At 36.7% G+C, this 21,194-nt stretch overlaps 1 protein-coding gene and 1 long non-coding RNA gene across 2 annotated transcripts in view; one reads left to right on the top strand and one right to left on the bottom strand.

The window, feature by feature from the left end:
• Positions 1–20,808, bottom strand: part of LOC794432 (F-box only protein 40) — a 38,146-nt gene extending 17,338 nt beyond the window's left edge. Inside the window, exon 1 of the mRNA XM_073930061.1 lies at positions 20,723–20,808. The gene's annotated coding sequence lies outside the window, so the exon portion shown is untranslated. The remainder of the gene's footprint in view (positions 1–20,722) is intronic.
• Positions 1–21,194, top strand: part of LOC141378774 (uncharacterized) — a 90,271-nt gene that overhangs the window by 12,471 nt on the left and 56,606 nt on the right. The gene's annotated exons all lie outside the window — the stretch shown is intronic.

Here is a 21,194-nt window from a genome sequence, read left to right as displayed (position 1 = left end):
GATTTGGCTTATTCTACCTATTTCTACCACATTTATATTTTTAAATTGATTTAATCTAATAGTATTTGATTTTAACAAACTTAGGTTGATTCTAAGCATGACAACATCCATTAAAAAATAAATAAATAAAATCAAAAAGTCACTAACAGTTAATCATAAACTTTATTGAGATTCATTTTTGAGTGTACTTGTCCACTAGTTGGAGGTATTTTGACTTCCATTCTATCAGCTCAACGACGGAATCTAATGAATGATCAAAGGTTAAATGCATGTAAGCCTTTTCTAGCGCTTCTGAAAAAATAATTTTGGTATATATTAGAATTTATTTATGTGTCTTTTTCAGCTCTGAGTTCAATTTGACTCCAATTGTAATTATTCCAATTTTATGTATTTATCTAATCATATTATTATTTTTATATTTTCCTGGGTCCTATATTCTTAATTATACGTTCATTATGGACCAAACGCAGCTTTAAGTTCTACGGATGGAACTTCTCTTCTCGTTTCTTCTACACTAAAGTAAAAGGATGTAGGGTTAACTGATACCCAATTAGTTAATTTGCCAAATTTAGACATTTCCATACAACTTGCTAATGTCAGTGATTAAATGATTAAAAGGTTTTCATGCTTCAATAATCTGTTATAATAGCAGATTATTGATTTTTAAGCACATTTGACTGTACAGAGTAGGAGGCACCACAGTGTCACAATATAGAGGTAGTGCAGACTCTGCATAATATACTGGATACAATGAATTCAGGAGATTCCAGAATTAATCAAATAGGTTAACATTTATTAAAAGTGTATCATGACAATTACAGAAGCAAACAATAAAAGCCAATTCAGAAGTAAATGTTCAACACCAATTACTCAAAGATATAAGTGTATAGACAAAGTCCAAATTATACATATTGCTGAGCTTGAGAGCTCTTCACTACGGGTCGGTCCGGATACACACTTTTGACCCCGTGACATTTCTTCCTTCTCATTAAATACCCTATGAGAGCAATGAATGGTTATTTTGTTAAAGTTAACCAGTGACTTAAAGATTTACTCATCTGTTGGCATTAAATATATAATTTGATTTTATCTAATATGTAATTTAATAAAAGTATCAAAATTATTATCAGTCACACCCGAGTATTTATCAATACCCGAGGGAAAAGAACGTTCAGGAAAGAGGGCAAGAATGTTTATCCTGGTCCTTTTTCTTTAGATTCCAGAATTTTATTTTTATTTATTTATTTATTTTTATTTTTATTTTTTTCACGGCACATTTATGTCTGAGTAAAAGCCATCCATTCAGACTTATAACAGATTATTGAAGTATAACATAGTGTGAATATTAATCTTTCTTTCTTTAAAAAAAAATAAAATAAATAAATAAATAATGTGTCTTTTTTCTGTCATTTCTATGTATGCTGAGTGTGTGTCTGGTCTTGAATCTGCAGGGTGTTTTGTGGGTGTCTGGTGTCTGTTTCGGGTTCTGTAGGCTAGTTTGTCGCAGTGAGTTGCACAGAAGGGCACAACAGCATCCAGATGGCTACACTGAGTAAACTCTTCTCACTCTTAAACTAGATGAGCGTTCAGTTTGACAGGCTTTTTGATCTGTCTCTCTTTCAAAAAAGGATGTTGTTTAAGTGCTTAGAGAAAAACCATTCTGTCAAAGTAATCGTCACATGAGTCCAATCTGTATACATACTCATTTCTGTTATAAGTGATTATTACAATTTTTGAAAAGACAGAAAGCTTAAAAGTGATGAATTTCAGTTGTTGTTCCTTCAAAACACATTTGTTGAGTTTTCTTTAAGTCATCTGTCAAGATTTTAGTCTAGGGTTGCACATTATATTGTCTTGCAATATTGTCTTGAATATGCAATAGTCATGTCGCAGGATCTGCAATGTTGAGTTGTGATTACAATGACTAGGAACCATATTTATTTGAGGAGTCATCTTAAATGTGAACCCTAATAGAGAGAAACATTTTCTGAAAGATTATTTGATTAATGTTGAATTTATATTCTTAGACTCCACAAAAAATAATAAATAATAATAATAATAATAATAATAATAAATAACATAAAACACAAAACAATAAAAAATAAATAAATAAAGTTTGCTCTATTGTATTCTTCAGTGCTTACAAAGATGTATGAATTCTTTGAAACTATATTCATATAGCAATGTATATTGCAGAAAATCGAAATATCCCAATGTTCATTTTTTTCAATATTGTGCAGCCCTACTAAATAGTATTTCTATGTCTTTCTAAAATGAAAACTATAAAAAAATTTTAAATGTGTAATATATATATATATATATATATATATATATATATATATATATATATATATATATATATATATATATATATATATATATATATAAATGAGCAATATCACAGTAGCATGGGTGGGAGGTGTGCCTTGTGTCCCACCAGTGACGATATACTGCTATCAATGTAATATTGCGTTTATACAACAGTTTGACAGCTTAGTCGTGTTTATAAAAAACATGGAGAGTTTCAAAAATCCTTTTGTAAGAGGAACTTCTTTCTTCTGCCATTCACATCTGCACCTGAAGTCAAAACAGCAGAAATCGTTGCTTAAAAACACGTCACCTTTAGAACTTGTATTTGAATGATTCTCTAGCACAATATCTAAAGTGATGACAAAACAGGTGTTTTTGAAACAGTTTTTGTTTTCGTGAATCCACCAGTGACTGCTGTGTACACTTTTTAGATTTTAAATTTCTCTCACAAGTGCCCTTCACGCCTGCTGTTCTCGCGTAAATCCATTAGACGCCACTGTTGACTGACTGACTGAATGGCTGATCCACTGACCGACCTTCCTCATCCATTAAACCCAACCAATAGTGTTTTCTAAGGCACCGATTGACCCACTCACTCACTTCTCCAAGCCCACCTGACTAAAGAAAAGCCCCATGATTTTTACCATGTTTTCATATTTTACCACATTCTCGCCCTGTTATTTACCTGTTTATTTTATTGTTTGCCTTCTGTTTTCTTTCTGGAACCCATATTCACTTGACTTGAACCCTGTCATTTTAGTCAACTTCTCTCTGCATCTCAAGTCCACCGACGTACATGGCAAGCCACTGGACAAGCTGGTAACAGCGGGAAAGCCATCCATACGGATCTAAGCAGTAAGCTGATAATCGTGAAAAGGAACACCATTATACCGCCTCATAGCATTCATTTTAAAGAGCAATGAAGCCATAAGTACTTCTAGCTACAAAATTTGCAATCTCCAAAAATAGGGCTATGTTTTCAGAATGAGCCTATGTTGCAACAACAACAACAACTAATGACCGAAAACAGAATCTAGTAGACAGCTAACAACAATCCAAAAATAGACTAGTCGTGCTAGCATGCTAACTAGTCTATTTTGAAGTATTATGAGACTACTAATTTACTGTACATATTAAAACATATAGTCAGTGTCTGAATTTTAATTTAAGACACGATTTAAGAAGCATCCATGTCATGCATCAATGTATCATTCTTTGGTTTATAGCCAGGTTAAATACTGTAGTAGTTAGTAGTTTGAGAAACAGATCCCTTGTTGATATTCAGTTTTTTTTTTTTTTTTTTTTTTTTTTGTAAGGAAATAAGTGCAGTTACTAGATAAAATTGAGGCTTTGAAAATTTAACCTGCATTATCAAGATACGCACATAGAACCCAGTGCATACACAAACATAAAAACAGCTCCATTTAAAAAGCCCGTAGACACTTGAACGCATTTCCAAGCTCTGTGTTCTCACAATCACAGCCCCCTATGTAGTGAACAGAAAGTGATTTTTTCCTTTCTTTTCACATAAGAACCTCAAAGTGCCGAATATATGTCATCCAGTCATTTTTAGCCCCTGTGATACGAGATCATCAAAGGTGTTTTTTCCCCCTTGTTCCCCAAATGTGTTTTGAGGAATGTCACCGTTTCTGTGTGATGCTTTGTTTAAAACCACAATAATGAAACACTTTTATTTTTGATAGAAGCATTTCATTCGGGTACATCTGTAGTTTATTTTCAGTAATAAAAGATAATGCATAAGCACACATATTGGCACATACATTATATCTATAATATATGCAGTTTATGTGCCTAAAATACATTTCCGTATATACAGTGTTTACCATCTGTAATATTGTGCTTATGCAGCAAAATGACAATTGGATAATTTAGTTTATCATGTAACAAACAAACAAAAAAGACAATAAGTAACCTAAATTGATATAAAATATAAAACTTTATACAGTATATACAGTGGATGTCATAATGTATACTTTGTAAAGGCCCGTTTGGACTGGGACGCTTTTTTCTGACGTTAAAAATAGGATACAAATCCCTCCCATTTTGAAGCCCACCACAACTTGACAGGAGTGCGGTTTCCCCGCCCACTGAATTGACAGCCGCATATAAATATGTCTCTATATTAATGCGTATAATCATATCTACAAGACAGGATGTGTGCAAAGCAACTGAGATTAAAAGATCTGTTCCAACTCTCTGTGATCATCAGCACCTCAAGTATAAGTTTTACAAGTTTTTAATGTTTTTAAAACAGTGCATGTTTAAAATAAATCCAGTGAAATTCGCTTCATAATTCATCACCACAGACGCTAGTACAATTATAAAAGAAGATGTTTCAATCCCATTTCATGGACATAAATCTATTTTCTTTTGTACATTAGCATAAGGATGTCCATACCGCAGTGTATATTAATGTATATCCTGTCACATTTGCAAATACAGTGCAAAGCTAAACGTGTGTGTGTCTCATTGTTGCAGAAAGGCTTGAATAAAATCCACAACAAAAACATCAAATAACCGCTCATCAAATAAAAGTTTTTACTGTAGTAAGGGAAATCTGCTTCATTCTTGTCTGTCATTGTGCTGCTTATGTGTGAGACATATAAGGCACAGGAAACAAAAACAGCTACCAAGTCATAACAGCTCAAATTTAAGGTACAATAAAAACTCTGATGGGTATTTTGAGCTGATACTTTACAGACACATTTTGGAGACATAAAATACTTATCTTAAATCTTGAAAAAGGAATAAAATAGGTGCACTATAATACTGGACAACACATTCAAGACTGTTAAAACTAGCTTATTCAGTGCATAAAGGTATAATTTAATACAGTATGTAATAAAATGAATATTGTAACCTAAATTGCATGAAGCCTTTAGTTTAGTAGCAAGCCAATGTGTTTCTCAAGCCTTATTAGTAGTGTAGAAGTAGTATTAGTAGTAGTAGTAGTATCACTATGCAATTTAAATTCTGTTTACACCTGATAATTAACATACTTTTTTTTTCAGTCCAATTATAATAGAATGATGCTAAGTGCAGTGTAGATGGATAAACAAACTTAGTTAAAAACACATCCGGTTGGACTGTTTTCATAGTGTAAATACTCAAGGTCAATGCATTCACAAAACCTCAAAAGACCACCTACATTCTGTCTACTTACTACATACTACATTCTGTATGCATGTTTCAATGCGTTGTATATAAACTGTAGCCTTCAACATACTTTTCATCACTTGCTTTCTGTGAAACAGACTTCTTTTATTCAATAGTATGTATGTGTCACATAGAGCGCTCCAGCAAAAGTGATATACAGAGGATGATGAAATAAGAGAGAAGGGTCTTAATGAAATCTGTACACAAGTGGCCACATTTGAATGCATGATATATCACGTAGAAATAGTAAAGCGCCCATAAACATGTCATTAAATGTCACTTTTACAAACTTTTCAATATCAAACCCTTTTGGAGGACAGATCAAGGTTCTACAATGCAATTCAAAAGCATAATTATGTGGAAAAATATCTCTCATCTAATCACACTTTTGTTGGTTTTTATGGGGCCGGGTAATGGGGGAAGCAGTCTTGAGAGACAACCCCAGACCAGGCATTCCAAAGCCAGCCAAGTGACAGTCCCTCCAGCGTTCCCTGGGTCATCCCTTAGCCTGCTACCAGTGTGATTTGCCTGGAATACCTTCCTAGGTAGGCATCCAGGAGGCAACCGAAACAGGTGCCCGAGCCCCCTCAGCTGACTTCTCTCGATGTGGTGGAGCAATGGCTTCACTCCAAGCTCCTCCCGGGTTGACAGAGCTCCTCGCCCTATCTATAAGGGTGTGGCCTGCCAACTTGTGAAGGAAACTCATTTTGGCCACATGTATCCGTGATCTTGTCCTTTCGGTCATGACTTAAAGCTCATTACTGGTTAATCTCCATTCTACTCTCACCTATAGTCATAAGAGCTTTGCCTTTTGACTCAGCTCCTTCTTTACCACAACAAACCGATATATCGACCGCATTACTGCCGCTGCTGCAGCAATCTGCCTGTAAATCTCACGTTCCATCCTTCCCAGCATAATGGAAAAATATGTATCAAAAAATATGGAAAACTTTCAATTTACAGATTTTTTTTTTTTTACAGTAATCGTAGCTAAAGAAGGGCCATTTCCTTTCTTTATTAACAAATTACCCATGTTTCCACTACTAAGTTGAAGACCCCCCTTGATGCTGGCACCATAGGGCCAAGCCTCCACCATGCCCCATTACTCTCAAAACCTCCCGCAATGAAGAGAAACGTATTCATTGAGAAACCTCAGCGTGAAATCCACTTCAATCGCTTGTTGCATCTTCAACTGTGTAGAGCTGGATAAACCGGTTGGGAGTCTGCAGGTTCGGGTTCACCTCGGATAACACAAAAAAAAAAAGCTGCTGAGAAGATTTGTAGGCGTCCGAAAGATAGATTTTTACCAGGGCTTCTAGAGGATGCCATGCTTAATTCCAACAACCTGCGGTCCAAGGGCACACGCCACCATAATGAGCGAGTACACAGCCAGCATCAGCTTCCCTCAGCATAAGTGCCCGTGACACTTTATCAGACCGACACAAATGGTTTCCTGGTTTGCTGATCTTTCCGCAAACTACAGCTAAACCAGACCTGGAGAGGCATATTGAAACTGACGCATCCACAATTCAAATGAGCTGCGTTTCACCTTGCATCGTTTTTTTTTTTTTTCCTTGAATTTAGATGCGTTTTAAAATAGGAACTCTCGAGCTGCTATAGATAAAGAGGATTGCACTCCAGCGCGGTGAGGAATCGGGCCCTTCTGGGCTCAGCTGTAGGTTATTTTATTCCAAAATCAACTCATTTCAAAGTCATCTCAAGTTTGGGAAACTAGCAAAAAAGTGACTGTGTAGCCCACAAAGACAGTTCGGCGACACACACTCGGAAGGAAAAGAGGGAATCGTAAGCGCCACGGGCCAAAAGTGTTACTGAACAGAGAAGAGCACATAAAATGCTCCGTAGCATAACCGCGGCAGCGATGATGGCTGTTCATTATATGCAGCTCATCTGGGTTTGCACAGAGGAGGTTTATAATACTTGAAAAGTGTGACAGTATCTGTTAGCATTCCATTTCAATGACAACTGCTTGGATGGCACAGTACCCTCTGAAATATCTGTCCTGCGAGGTTGTCAGCTATATATACACACAGTATATGCTGAGTTTGAACAGATGACTTAATTTTAAATAATTTTGACCGAGTACATTGAGTACAACTGCAAAACAAATATGATTCCCGGAATTTATTCAAATGACTAAAAAAGTATTTGTTATACTTATATTTATATGTTTGCATTAAAAGTTGACAAGTACAACTGCTAAAAACAAAACTTGATTTCTTGGTTATCAGTTTTTCTTATATACACAGACACAAACATTAATTTAAACTTTGTCAAAACGTCTAGTATCATATTAATAGTATAGTAATCTCATATTAATAAACAACTATGTTTAAAAGTTCCACTTTATGTAATGTAAAACCCAAATGAACAACATGGAAAATGCAAATAAAAAGTAAAGTAGTGATTTACAAATTTACTTTGACTTGTATTTTATTGCATACAATAGGATCACACTATAAAATATTTTGTGTTTTTTTTTTCTGGTCAATGTTTTTAAATTTGTAAATATAGCTCTTTTCCTGTCATTCAGACCTGCAACACATTAGACCGTTGGGACAGGCGCAATTTAGAGCTAGTAATTAGATAAATTGGTTAAATGGTGTGATTAGAAACAGGTGATGTTAACAGGTGATTATAATTATGATTTGGTTCAAAAGCAGCATCAAAGTAGGGTCCAGTGCTTTTAGAGCAAAAATGGGCTGAGGATTGTCAGTTTGCTAACAAATATGTAAGGAAATTATGGAAATTTTTAAAAACAATATTGCTCAAAGAAAGATAGAAAAAGGACCACTTTCTTAAGCAAATCCCCAACCCTCTTAATTTCATCTGCGACACCCTCCCGCTCTTCACTTTCATCCACAACCACACCCCCACTCCTCACTTTTGTCACCTCTCCCTCCTCTGGCAACATTCATTCATTCTTTTTCTTGTCGGCTTAGTCCCTTTATTAATCCAGGGTCACCAACAGCGGAATGAACCACCAACTTATCCAGCAAGTTTTTTATGCAGCTGATGCCCTTCCAGCCGCAACCCATCTTCTGGAAACATTCACACAACACACTCATACACTACAGACAATTTAGCCTACCCAATTCACCTTTACCGCATGTCTTTGGACTGTGGGGGAAACCGGAGCACCAGGAGGAAACCCATGCGAACGGAGGGAGAACATGTAAACTCCACACAGAAAAGCCAACTGAGTCGAGGCTCGAACCAGCGACCCAGCGACTTTCTTGCCGTGAGGCGACAGAACCATCTACTGCGCCACTCCTTCGCCCCTCTCGTAACATACCAGATCATATTCAAGGAATCTGAAGGCATTTCAGTGCATAAAGGTCCCAAGACTAAGCTGAATTACCTTGATCTCTGATTCCTCAGGTGGCACAGCATCAAGAATAATCATTCATCTATAAGCGATATTATTACATGGGCTCAGAACTACTTTGGCAAACCTTTGTCAAGTAGCATAACGCGTAGTTACATCCACAAATGCCAGTTAAATGTGCCAAAAGGAAGCTCTACGTTAACAGTGTCCAGAAGTGCCGTCGACTTCTCATGGCTTGGTGGCATCTGGGAGGGACCGGTGTATCACACAGTGTTAACATGTACTGTAGTCAGATGAATCAGGTACTTCAGGTACTTTTTTTTTGGGAGAAATGGAAGTTGTGTGCTCCAGACCATTGGAATAAGGATCATCAAGACAGCAACGAGTCCAAAAGCCAGGGTCTGTCATGGTATTGGGTTGTGTAAGTACAAAGGTAACTTGCAACTATGTGATGGCACCATTAATGCTGAAAAGTACATTGAGATTTTGAAGCACAATATGCTGTGGAGGATTGACTGGCCTGCCTGCAGTCCTGACCTGTCTCTAATAGAGAACGTGTAGCACATTTTAAAGTGCAAAATGCAACAATGCAGACCCTGTACTGTTACCCACTTTAAGACTTGTTTATAGGAAGAATGTGATTTAATTACACCCGAAACGCTTCATCACTTGGTGTCTTCAGTCCCTAAACATCTTCTAAGTGTTGTAAAAAGGAATAGCAACATTACAAAGTGGTTACAAAATTACTGTTCCATTTTTTTTAAACTTATTTTTTTTTTTTTTTGCCTGAACCAAAATTCGAATGTGTGTTAAAGTAAATGAAATAAATAAATAAATCACGAGGGACACATTAAATAATGTAAGTTGTATTGTCTGCAATAAAACACCAGTAATTAAATTTACTACTTTCTGTTTTTATTTCCTTTTTTTCATACTGTCTCTTTTTTTTTTTCTAGTTTGGGGTTGCATCATAAAATCCTAATGGACAATCTGGTGTTGTGGAACTAATGTTTGATTAGTAACAATTATGTTTCATTAAAATTGCACACAAGACACACAAAAAAACATCTAATTTGTCTACAAATGACCTATAGATAAAGAAAACCACTAATATAACAGGGTTAAATTCAGGAGGGTTGCTCTTGTTTACTCGGTCAGATGGTCCAAACCTGCAGCTTGAAATGAGATAAACGAGAGAGCAAACACTTAGGTCACCGCTGTGGTATTGATTACCTATGGCACCCCTGCTATCTGTCTCAACCTCTATCTCTTTCTCCCGCTCTCTCCTTCGTAAAACAGTCTCTCCATCACTCTCACCTCTACCTGGTTTGTCTTCATAAGTTCTTCTAGACACAAATGCAGACAAACAAAAACAAAGCGAGGAAGAGATGTCAAAAACACGGCACGAGGAGGAATGTTTGTTTGGAGTCACTTTGTTAAGTCTGGTTTGACAATGCACAGAATTGAATGCTTTGGCCTGAAGACGCATTGCGGTGTCAGTTAACCGTGAAGCGAAGCTTGGGCTCAGAAATATGCTGTGTTTTGATAGAGAGAGGCAACTGTGACAAGGGGAGCTGGATAAATTACACAAATCGAGTACCTGGTGAAGAATTACTCAATTAAAATGACTCGGTTTTATTTTTAACTTGGGGGAAAACAGTATTATAGTGTGCATTTCCAAACCAATGTCAAAGCAATTAGTAACCTTTTGATTTAGTGGCTAATTTATATGATCTCATTCATACATTTAAGTTAGAATTAATTGTCTCACAAAGGGGGGTAGGTTTACGGCCATGACTTGTTTTTTTTTTTACAATCGTACATTCACTGGTCACTTTATTTGGTACACCTTATTAGTACCAGGTTGGGTCTACCTTTGCTTTCAGAACTGCCTTAATCCTTTGTGGCATAGATTCAAAAAGGCACTGGAAAAATTTATCAGAGATTTTGGTCCATACTGACATAATAGCATTATGCAGTTGCTGCAGATTTGTCGGCTGCACATCCATGAAGTGAATCTCCCGTTCCACCACATTCTAAAGGTGCTCTATTGGATTGAGATCTGCTCAATGTGGAGGCCATTTAAGTACAGTGAACTAATTTTCATGTTCAGGAAACCAGTCTGAGATGATTCACACTTTATGACATGTCGTGTTATCCTGCTGGACGTAGCCATCAGAAGATGTGTACACTGTGGTTATAAAGGGATGGACATGGTCAGCAACACATCTCAGGTAGGCTGTGGTATTGATACAATGCTCAATTGGTACTAATGGGCCTAAAGTGTGCCAAGAAAATATCCCCCACACCATTACACCACCACCTGCAGTCTGAACTGTTGATACAAGGCATAATGGATCCATGCTTTCATGTTGTTGACGCCAAATGTCGCCTAATGACACAGCAGAAATCGAGACTCATTAGACCAGGCAACACTTTTCCAATCTTCTATTGTCCAATTTTGGTGAGCCTGTGTAAATTGTAGTCTCATTTTTCTGTTCTTAGCAGACAAAAGTGGCACCCGGTGTGGTCTTCTGCTGCTGTAGCCCATCCACCTCAAGGTTAGATGTGTTGTGCGTTCTGAGAGCATTGTCTGTTAACACTTGAGATGATTGTATGTGAAAATTGTAGTAGATCAGCAGTTTTCGAAATACTGAGAGCAGCCCGTCTGGCACCAATAACCATGCCACGTTCAGTCACTTAAATCACCTTTCTTCCCATTCTGATGCTCAGTTTGAACTGCAGCAGATCGTCTTGATCATGTCAACATGCATATAACTTATTTTATTTATTACATATAACTGTATTTTATTTATTTATTTGTTTTAAATAAACTTGACTATTAAAGTTGACTCTAAAAAGTCTAATCACTGACTGCAATTTCAACAAAAAAATAAAATAAAATAAAAACGAAACCTAACAAAAATATAAACACAACTTTATATTAAAATCATTCTAAAATAATTTACCCGAGACAGATTCACCAAGCCTAAATCATAAATGTTTCAACAAACATTCTACATGAATAGTTTTTTTTTACTCAATAAAATGATTTAATTACTAAAATTCCAGTAAAACTAAAATATTTTGTTTTTATTAATATAATGTACATTTGATTCAAAGATATTTGATATGTTTTTTTTTTTCACACATGTTATCTGCTTTTTGTTCTATTTAATTTTTACTGAACATTAAATATCAGTTGAGCTAATAACTCAAGTGTGTTTGTGTATGAAAGCAACAAAATCAACTAAAACAAAACCGGAGGAATAAAGGTGAAAATTAAACAAAATTAAAAACAACAGTTCTTTAACTAATCTACAGTAATCACCAGAGATTAAGAGTGTACTCACACTATGCTCTCTGAACCATGCTCATGCATGTTTGACCCTCATTTCGTTTGGCAGGTGTGGGGCTCCAATTCAGTTGGCCGGCCAGGCATGGTTAGAAGAGACGTGCTAGAGCGCGGTTAGGTTGGGCTTTGGCATAGTACGCTTGTAGTGAGTGTACCTGAGGGCGAAACCGAAGATGCTGAAGACTTGACTTTTAAGGAATAATTTCATACAGATTTATTAATCATTCTTACTTTTCAATGAACATGAACCGTCATAGTTTATTAAAGATCCAAACTCACAATGCAAATCAGCTGCACATTCAGCAAACCTCCTAATATGTGCAGTACAATGACTTTAATAAAAAACATAACTAAAGCAATCTCTATTATACAGAGCAAGAGCGCTTTTCTTCTGAACAGTCACATCATCGATGACATAAGTGTGTAATGTGAGTGCTGGCCAAAGGAGAAAGGGGTGCGGATGCAATCAAGCCTGGGTATGGTTCAAGACAACCCTGCCTAGTGATACACCCTTAAATACAACATCATGGTCTATTGTTTAACATTATATATAATGAACTATATCAAACTGACATCAATATAAAGTCACAGAATATGTATTGTGTATATTGTAGTCATGGCATCAGACTCACTTTGCCTCAGCCTGAAATAAGAAAGAATGACACCATGACTGGCAGTTTAGATTGATTCACAACCACAAAAGTATGGAGGGAAGAAACATTTGAGCAAAAGAGTTGACAGAGATGTCAGAAAGAGAGCTGTAGAAAATGATATGTTTTTCTGACACAGAGTAAAGCTACTGATGTTGTCACAATTTGTGTTGTTAACCTTTCACTTCTGCTCCTATTTCTTTTCTGATCCTGATTACTGCTTTCTCACAAAAGGGATTTAGAAGAGAGTATCTGTATCACATAAGTAGTAATTACCAAGACATATCACTAAAGATGCTCATCGCATGCCATGCAGAGCTATAGAAAGAGCTTTTTCGACTATTGTGACAGAGTGGACCCTTGGTTTGCTCTAGTGGGGAAATTCTACAGATAGCCAAAGATGGTTTATTTGCATTAGCAAAGGCAGTCTCGCCTTCTGATCAAAATAACCTAACGAGAGTATTTATAGCCATATGGAATTTTGGGGCAGGTATCTGTACATATTTGCTTTTTTTTATTATTATTATTTTTTTTTTATATCACGCCCTGTCGATTGGTCCATCCAGTGCCGTCCTACAGTCTTTGCTCAAGTTTTGTTTCTGTTCCTCCAGTGTTTATATTGAAACAATCATAATGAAGATTGGAGTCATGACAGTATTTACACAAACTGAAAATAACATGTTTTAAATGTAATTTGAGCTTAAGCAACAACAACAAAGGGACATGCTGCTTCAGATTTTATAGCTGGTTTAAAAAACGTAATTTAATTGTGAGCTTAACGAGCAGTTTCCGAGATTTCAGGATTCCCCCATATATGTAGGACTTTGGTTTTGGATGAACTGCCTGGGGATGTTACAAATATTGCCAATGAGTGAAAAGTCTTTCCTTACAAAGAAAAAGTTTGGTGGGGACAAAAATGATTCCTTTAAGACCAGTTTTTAATTTGTAAAATGTGAGGCCCCGGAACGTATTGGGCTAACGGATCCAGCATGTTACCAGAGGAGGCAGAAGTAATGGAGGGGTGGAGTGGGGATGTAGTGGATGAAAGTGAAAAGCGGGGTGGGGGGCATGTGGTGGGTTAATACGGACGAAAGTGAAGAGAACTGGAGAGTCTTGAAAGAGTTACGCATGGTGTGTGAGGAGGGGCATCAGTAAAATAAGGGGCTAGATCAGATTTCAGAGGTGTTTGATCCGGCTTGTCTAGCACAAATTAAACCCTGCTTAGAAACCATTTACACCAAGCACAGTATCTTTTAAGAATACGATAACTTAAAAAATGGAATTGTAAAATGTTCTGAATGTAACTCAACAGCAGAGTTCAGACCACAGCTAGAACAATGTGTAGAGAAACAATATCATTGTGATTATTTTCTGAACTTTTTTTTCTTAGCCAACTAATAATTAAACACTGACAGCCAAGTAAGTGAAGTTTATTTATAAATAAATTTCGAGAGGATCACGTGCTTATGATTGTTCACAGCTGTTCCAACTTTAGCTAACGACTGATTATCCTATCAGATAATCCTTAACTCGCAATTTCTGTGCGGAGTTTGCTCGTTCTCCCTGTGGTCGCGTGGGTTTTCCCTGGGTCCTCCGGTTTCCTCCCACAGTTCAAAAACAGGCACTCTAAACAATGAATCCAAAATACCTTAGCTAAACTCTGAGTACATCTTTCAGCATCCATATCTGACACTTAGCTACAACAAGCAAGAGGGGGAGTCATCGAGATCTACCTGAGCTCAAATCCCCTCTCGCCTTGCAACGCGAGGGAGCCCAGGACTCGAGGATCTTATAAGCTCAGGGCTCTCTCCCGGGACAGCACGCCAAACTAGCTTTATTATCAATCATCAGCTAAGTGTGAACTCTTGAAAACCTATTGAGATGTAAAAGGCCTGCTTGGAGGGAGATGCCCTCCACTTATAATGAGTATAATTGAATATAGGACTGCAGTTAAGCCTGTCACAATTTATTCTGTGATAACAACTGCCTGGATGTGCTTTATACTTTATTTAAAATCTGAATGTATTATTCAACACCATCTTATTCGGGTCATGTGCCCAGGGATACATATTTGGGAAAACTGCATATACATGCCCTGGCATATGTCCAGCTGCATTTTGTATGTGAATGTAAGTATATGGAGCGATATGATGTTGCCGAAAATTGTTGTTCCATTTGCGCTTATGCTGACAGCTAAACTCTGTATGAACAGCTTTTCTGGCATGATCAGTTTGCTAGATAGCTTGTCTTGTACGTCACTGGACTTGCATACGTCTTTTGATGCAGAGTGATCTGAGGTAGACATTTGAGTCTTCCAAAGGACAGCTCCATAAAGCAAGTACCATAAATAATGATAAAAATAAAATAAATAAATAAATAAATAAAATAAAATAAAGCCTGATCTAACAGGGAAACAATTTTACGTTTTGTCAGTTTAGTGGCTAATTTGTAAAAAAAAAAAATTAATAAATAAAAGGAGGTGGGTTACCCAACAAATATCTTTGATCCTGGCTTAGAAAAATAAATAAAAATAAAACAAATACCATACAGCCCAAGGTGCAAGATGACAACAAAATGAGCGACAGCATTCTGTTGAAAAGAGAAAAGTGATCTGATTCCCCCCAGTGGTGTCTGCACACAAAACTCAGTTTATGGGACATGTATTGGAGGGGATTCAACTGGGTGTTTATTGAAGTCCTGAACCCTTCCATCTCTCATTAAATTGATTCATGGGCTCAATAAGCAGTGGTGGGGCAGCAGGTGTGAATGCTGGCGTGAGAGTTGAGTCTGGTTACATCCATCACCCTGAGCAGACCCGGGTTAAGACTGATCTCACACAACTTCTCCAGAGGCCCTGCTGCCAGCCCATGAGCACATCACCTGCTACTACATCTCAATGACTTCCTCACTATTACTGCTACTACACACACACACACACACACACACACACGCAGTACAGAGAGATAGACAGATGCTGTGGACATGCGGGCCCACATGCACATAATACTCCCAGGCTACCAGAAGAGGCCAGAGGGTCAAAACTGCAGTCGAAAGGGCAACTTTCAAAGAGGTTAAGCTTGTGAGGTGTTCATTTATCAATTTCTAAGACAACTTACTAGACTAATATTTCAAAGAATGACGTTTGTGTGTGTGTGTGTGTGGTCAAGCTAAAGAAATTGGCAAGGAATCTGCTATAAGAAAAAAAGTATGATGCAAGGATGAATGGACAATATAGCAAATAAAAACAAACAAAATAACGATTCAATTAAATAATGACAATAATAACACTATGTTTATGCAAGCTGATAGGACATTGTCCAACCTGACTTCAATCACATGCCACAGGAGACTGGTTGTAATCACCACAGCAGCCAATAAACTTGCTCCTCGACATTTAAAATAGCTCAGCGTATCTTATGCTAGCAATCTGCTATTGCAGACCATTGGAACTACAGTATTGTTGTATTGAATTATTGTATATCTGCAGCAACATGGTAATGCCCATAACAAATTTCCTTTCAAGGACAATAAAGTTATCTAAAGTACTACTACTACTACTTCTGCTACTACTAAAGTAGTACTACTAAAGCACTTCTACTAAAGCACTTCTACTACTACTACTACTACTACTACTACTACTACTATCCATCTAAATCTAACAAGTTATAAGTGAAGATGGTCTTATAATTTGTAAATCAGGCATACTTGATCTGTTTCATGAACTTGTTGAACAAGTTACAAATAAGCGTATATAGGAATTTAAGATGAATCCAAAGTATCTTGATGAACTCTGGGAGTCTTGTAAGAATGCTTCCTTTGCCATTCCAGAGAACTTTATTAATAAGCTATGTGAGTCACTGTAGAGATGTTTGGATTCAATCCTCCAAGCTCATTGGAGTAATACACAAGATTAATTCTTAAGTAATATTCATAATAATATCAATAATATCAAGGCCTGATCATATTTTATTTTGGTAAAATGAGCATAATCTAGAGGACTTTGCCTTTCATATAAGCCACTTCTGATAACAAGCGATCAACCGAAAGTCAAGTTAATATTTGTTGTTCTTAAAACTTGGATAGGCAACAAAACTGTTGTCAGGTAGTGTAGGCTCTGAGGCATCGTTAATGTTATATGTTTATATGATGTACATTCTGCGACAATACTGGTGATCACATAGCTACAGTAAGACTTTACAAAGCATTTTGGAGGAAATGCTTTAACAAGCAGGCTAACGACAATAGATTCTGTCCCTAGAGCACCCCTTGGGATCAGGGGAATGTGGTTTATACGACACAGAACTCACCAGCTGACCTCCATTACATTCAGTACTCTAAACTAAACCTCATATTCATCTGGGTCACGGCACCAACGCAACCCCTCTGGTACAGCACTTAACCCTTCACTTCAAGTAGGGCTCGAACCAGTGATTCCAGCATGAGAGGCTGGACTCTAATGAGGAGGCTAAAGACTGCGGATATTAGGATCTGTCACAAGAGCAGGTTTGGGATCAGGGGAGTGAGGTTTACCTGCACAACCCTCACCAGCTGGCCTCCATCATGCATGCATGTAGATAATACTACTGAGCAGGGGCAGACTGGCCATAGGGAGTATGATGGTCAGTCTGGCCTGCCACCTTGAATCTGGCCTGCATGACTTGCCAATCGCCACCCCCTTCCTTTTTTATTTATTGATCAAGATTGTATAAGAGATAGGTTTGGATTTTGAGGGTATACTTTATCATTACTTTATTATAAAAGTTAAAAGCTTCACGGTAAGTCGTCAGTATAGTACACCAGAGGTTAAAACAATTATGACATTTCTGAACATATTGGCTTGAAACCTGTTATTTGTCTAGTGTTGAGATCGCTTCAGTTGCCTTGGAAACCTCTAATGATAAATTAACAAGTTAGCTAAAAAGGTCTGATTTGTAATTAAGAAATGTGTTATGGATTAGCTTTATGTTTTTAAGGCATGTTACGTAGATCTATTCTTACTGCACCGCTGTACTTAGAATGACACTGTGGGAGTGGTACTTTTCTACTAGGCATGCTTATACAGTAATTATATAACAAAGCTTTTTAATTTGTTATTGCATTAGTCACAATATATACAATTGTTTCTATATTCATTGAGATTTGCTTATAATGTTAATTATATTTATGCTGGTTATATATAATTACTCAGAAAAAGAAGAAGAAAAGCAATACTATTTTCAATCCTCATCCTAACCATATTTGTAAAAAAGGGCTTAGCTAAAGGGGCAGGTCTTTGTTGGTGTACTCACACTAGGCACGGTTGCATTGAACCATGCGCTTGATTATACCCCCTCCCATCTCCCCTGATGGCCCTCACTTATATTGCATTTTACCTTTCAAGCCTGAGCATGCTTAAAATTACGTTATAGCACATAGATCACTAAAATTGTCTTAATCATATTAAAATCAGAGTATTGGTACCCTTTTGTGCTTCTTAAGGGCGTTAGCGATGTGCCGCTCAGAGCCGCGGCACGGCGTGCACATGACAGTTGATCACACACCAGGCGTGCACATTCGCATGATATTTAAAATGAAACTATTCAGATTGCGCTCTGTGGCATGGCAGAAATATGAACAGTCATGAGTCATGTCTTGACGCGGACAGCCGCTGACTTGCGAATTCATGGCGCTCCGTGATGCCAAGTGGCGCTTCTGGTGCATGACCTGCTTTACGTTCTTGTTGCAGCACCGAAATTAGGCACCAAAATTAATATGCTGATTTGATCCGGTGCATACTGGTTCCAAAGTTATGGCACCGGGTTTCGGTACCCAACTCTAATTAGGACTCACACAGACCACAGGTTGAGCGCCCCCTGCTGGCCTCTCAAACACCACTTCCAACAGCAACCAACCATGTGGTCTCCAATCCAGGTACTGACCAGGCTTAGCACTGCTTAGCTACGGTAAATAACCAGTCTTGGGCTGCAGGATGATATGGCTGTGGCTTAATAATAATAATAATAATAATAATAATAATAATAATAATAATAATAATAATAATAATAATAATAATAATAAAAGTTTAAATAAGTGATAGGACATATTTTATTTATTTGATTTATGATTATTTATTAAATTTATAACTCAACTAATATTTTATCAAATTTTATTTAAAACAATAATAATAGTTTTTTTTAATGACTTTAGGTTTACAGCAAAGTCACATTGTTTCAATGGTAAAATTGATTTTGTGGTGGTTCTAGTTTTACAATGTAATCAAGCATACATGTTTGGGCATAATCACTCAGTAATCTGTCAATCATTGTAAATCCTACAAGTGTCTACATTCAGTCTTTTCTCCAGCACTTGTTCGGAAATGGAGACCTGGCCACAAGGGTAGACATAAACAGGAAGTTAAACTGAGTGTGTAAAAGGCTGTCCTGGGCCACAAAAGCCTCATTCTTCATTCTGGTAAATGTAACGTAACTGTCTGTTTGGCCATTACGGTTATTGATGACTTTGATGGGGGTCATTATACATGCTGTGGGCGGCATCTGCTCTTCATGTGCTCTTGAGAGTGGCACTGGGCTGTAAAGGACTCTCTAGAGGACACCAGAACTGAGTCAAGACTAGACTTCGGCACGTACAGCCCACAAGCATCAGGCCGATTGAAGCCAGTATGCATAATTTAAACCCAAATAGTGTGTCTGTGATCTTCTGGAGAAAGACTGGGGATTACCACAGTAGCTGATGGTAAACGTTTTGTCTCGTCTGTCTTTAATGGATGGCGTAGTTTTATTAAAGGTAATAATAAACTGTAAAAATATTTATATCTGTAGGATTTACTGTAAAAACCTTGAATTTTGAAACATAAAATATGGTAGGCAGGGAAAATTAAAAGATTTCGAAGATTCGAAAATTTTTACAGTTTCCTACCATTGAAATCAGACATTTTTACAGTGTGGGTAACTAAATCTAACATGAAAGCTACTACCAATAAAATTAATAATAATAATAATAATAAAATAATAATAATAATAATAATAATAATAATAATAATAATAATAATAATAATAATAATAAGCTTATATATGTTATATGATGCACATATTGTTTATTTGTTTTTTTATGTAAAATTGCCAACTCAAAATTAATAATTTAACACAAAATAAAAATAATAATATTAATTAGTATATATTTTAAATTAATATAATAGGTCTACATAAATAACAGAAATTTACAGAAATTACAAAAAATACCAGAAATTAAAATTTAATACAATTTCTGTAATTTAATATCCGTTATTTTATGGTAAATTTCTGTAATTTAACTGCTGTTATTTTACTTTTTTTTACGTTTAAACCATATGGATGGATGATAACAGCCTTCTGAGCCTATTAGGTGAAGAAGGCCCCTACTGGTTCATATTTCACAGCTGATAAACACTGATAACACCCATTCAATCAAGTGATAACATTCGAAGTGGGTGCCCAAATACATAGGACACGATTAAACAGATTTCAAACAGGGGTGACACAGGTGGAACTCATGATCATTAACAAATACAGCAGGAAACAGAACAAAGGGGTCAAATAACAAACACACGCACATGGAACGCGGCACATCATATGACACAACACAGACACACCAGACATGTGACAGCTAATAATATTGACCTTATTTATATATTTAAAATAAATAAGCCAAAATAAAATAAAATAAATAATACTTTCTCCAGAAGAAAAACACATTATAGGAAATACCGTAAAAGTAAACATTCCTTGTTCTGTTAAACATCATTGAACAGAAAAAAATAAAATAAAATCACAGGAAGGCTAATAATTATGAATTCTACTGTAATTTTGCCGCACACACCACTAACCACAAATGTACATTTTTTTTTACTGTTGTAGTTTTCTCTCTTCTTTTTTTGACAGATGCACTCGCTCAGACTTCCTCTGTGCAGGTGGTAGTCTTTACCATTGATTCCTAACATGCAGCTGTGTGGATCTGATTGATTGATTGGTGAGACGCTCCACAGCTGCTGATTTACAGAGTCTGTATACGCCTCAAAACACGAGCTGCTTGCCAATCAGTTCATGTTTGAATCTGGATGAGCTGCTGTAAGTGAGGGATCATTTCCAGTCAGCCACAAAGTTTGTATGAGTCTTAATACACTAAAAACAAACAACAACAAAAAAGGCTGGGTTATACATATCGTTTGGGAGAAACCAAACTTTTTTGATCATTCTGATTATGTACCCCTATATACATTTCTGTAGTGCAGCAAATACGTCCCAGGAGCTGCGTTTTTTTTTTGCAGTTTTTGTTTTTGCGAATCCACCAGAAGCCACTAAGTATGCTTTATTAGATCTTA

The sequence above is a fragment of the Danio rerio genome, chromosome 18 (assembly GCF_049306965.1).
Source record: "Danio rerio strain Tuebingen ecotype United States chromosome 18, GRCz12tu, whole genome shotgun sequence".
NCBI classification, from domain to species: Eukaryota; Metazoa; Chordata; class Actinopteri; order Cypriniformes; family Danionidae; genus Danio; species Danio rerio.
The sequence above is the reverse complement of the archived record's forward strand: the minus strand, read 5'-3'. Positions and strand labels throughout refer to the sequence as shown.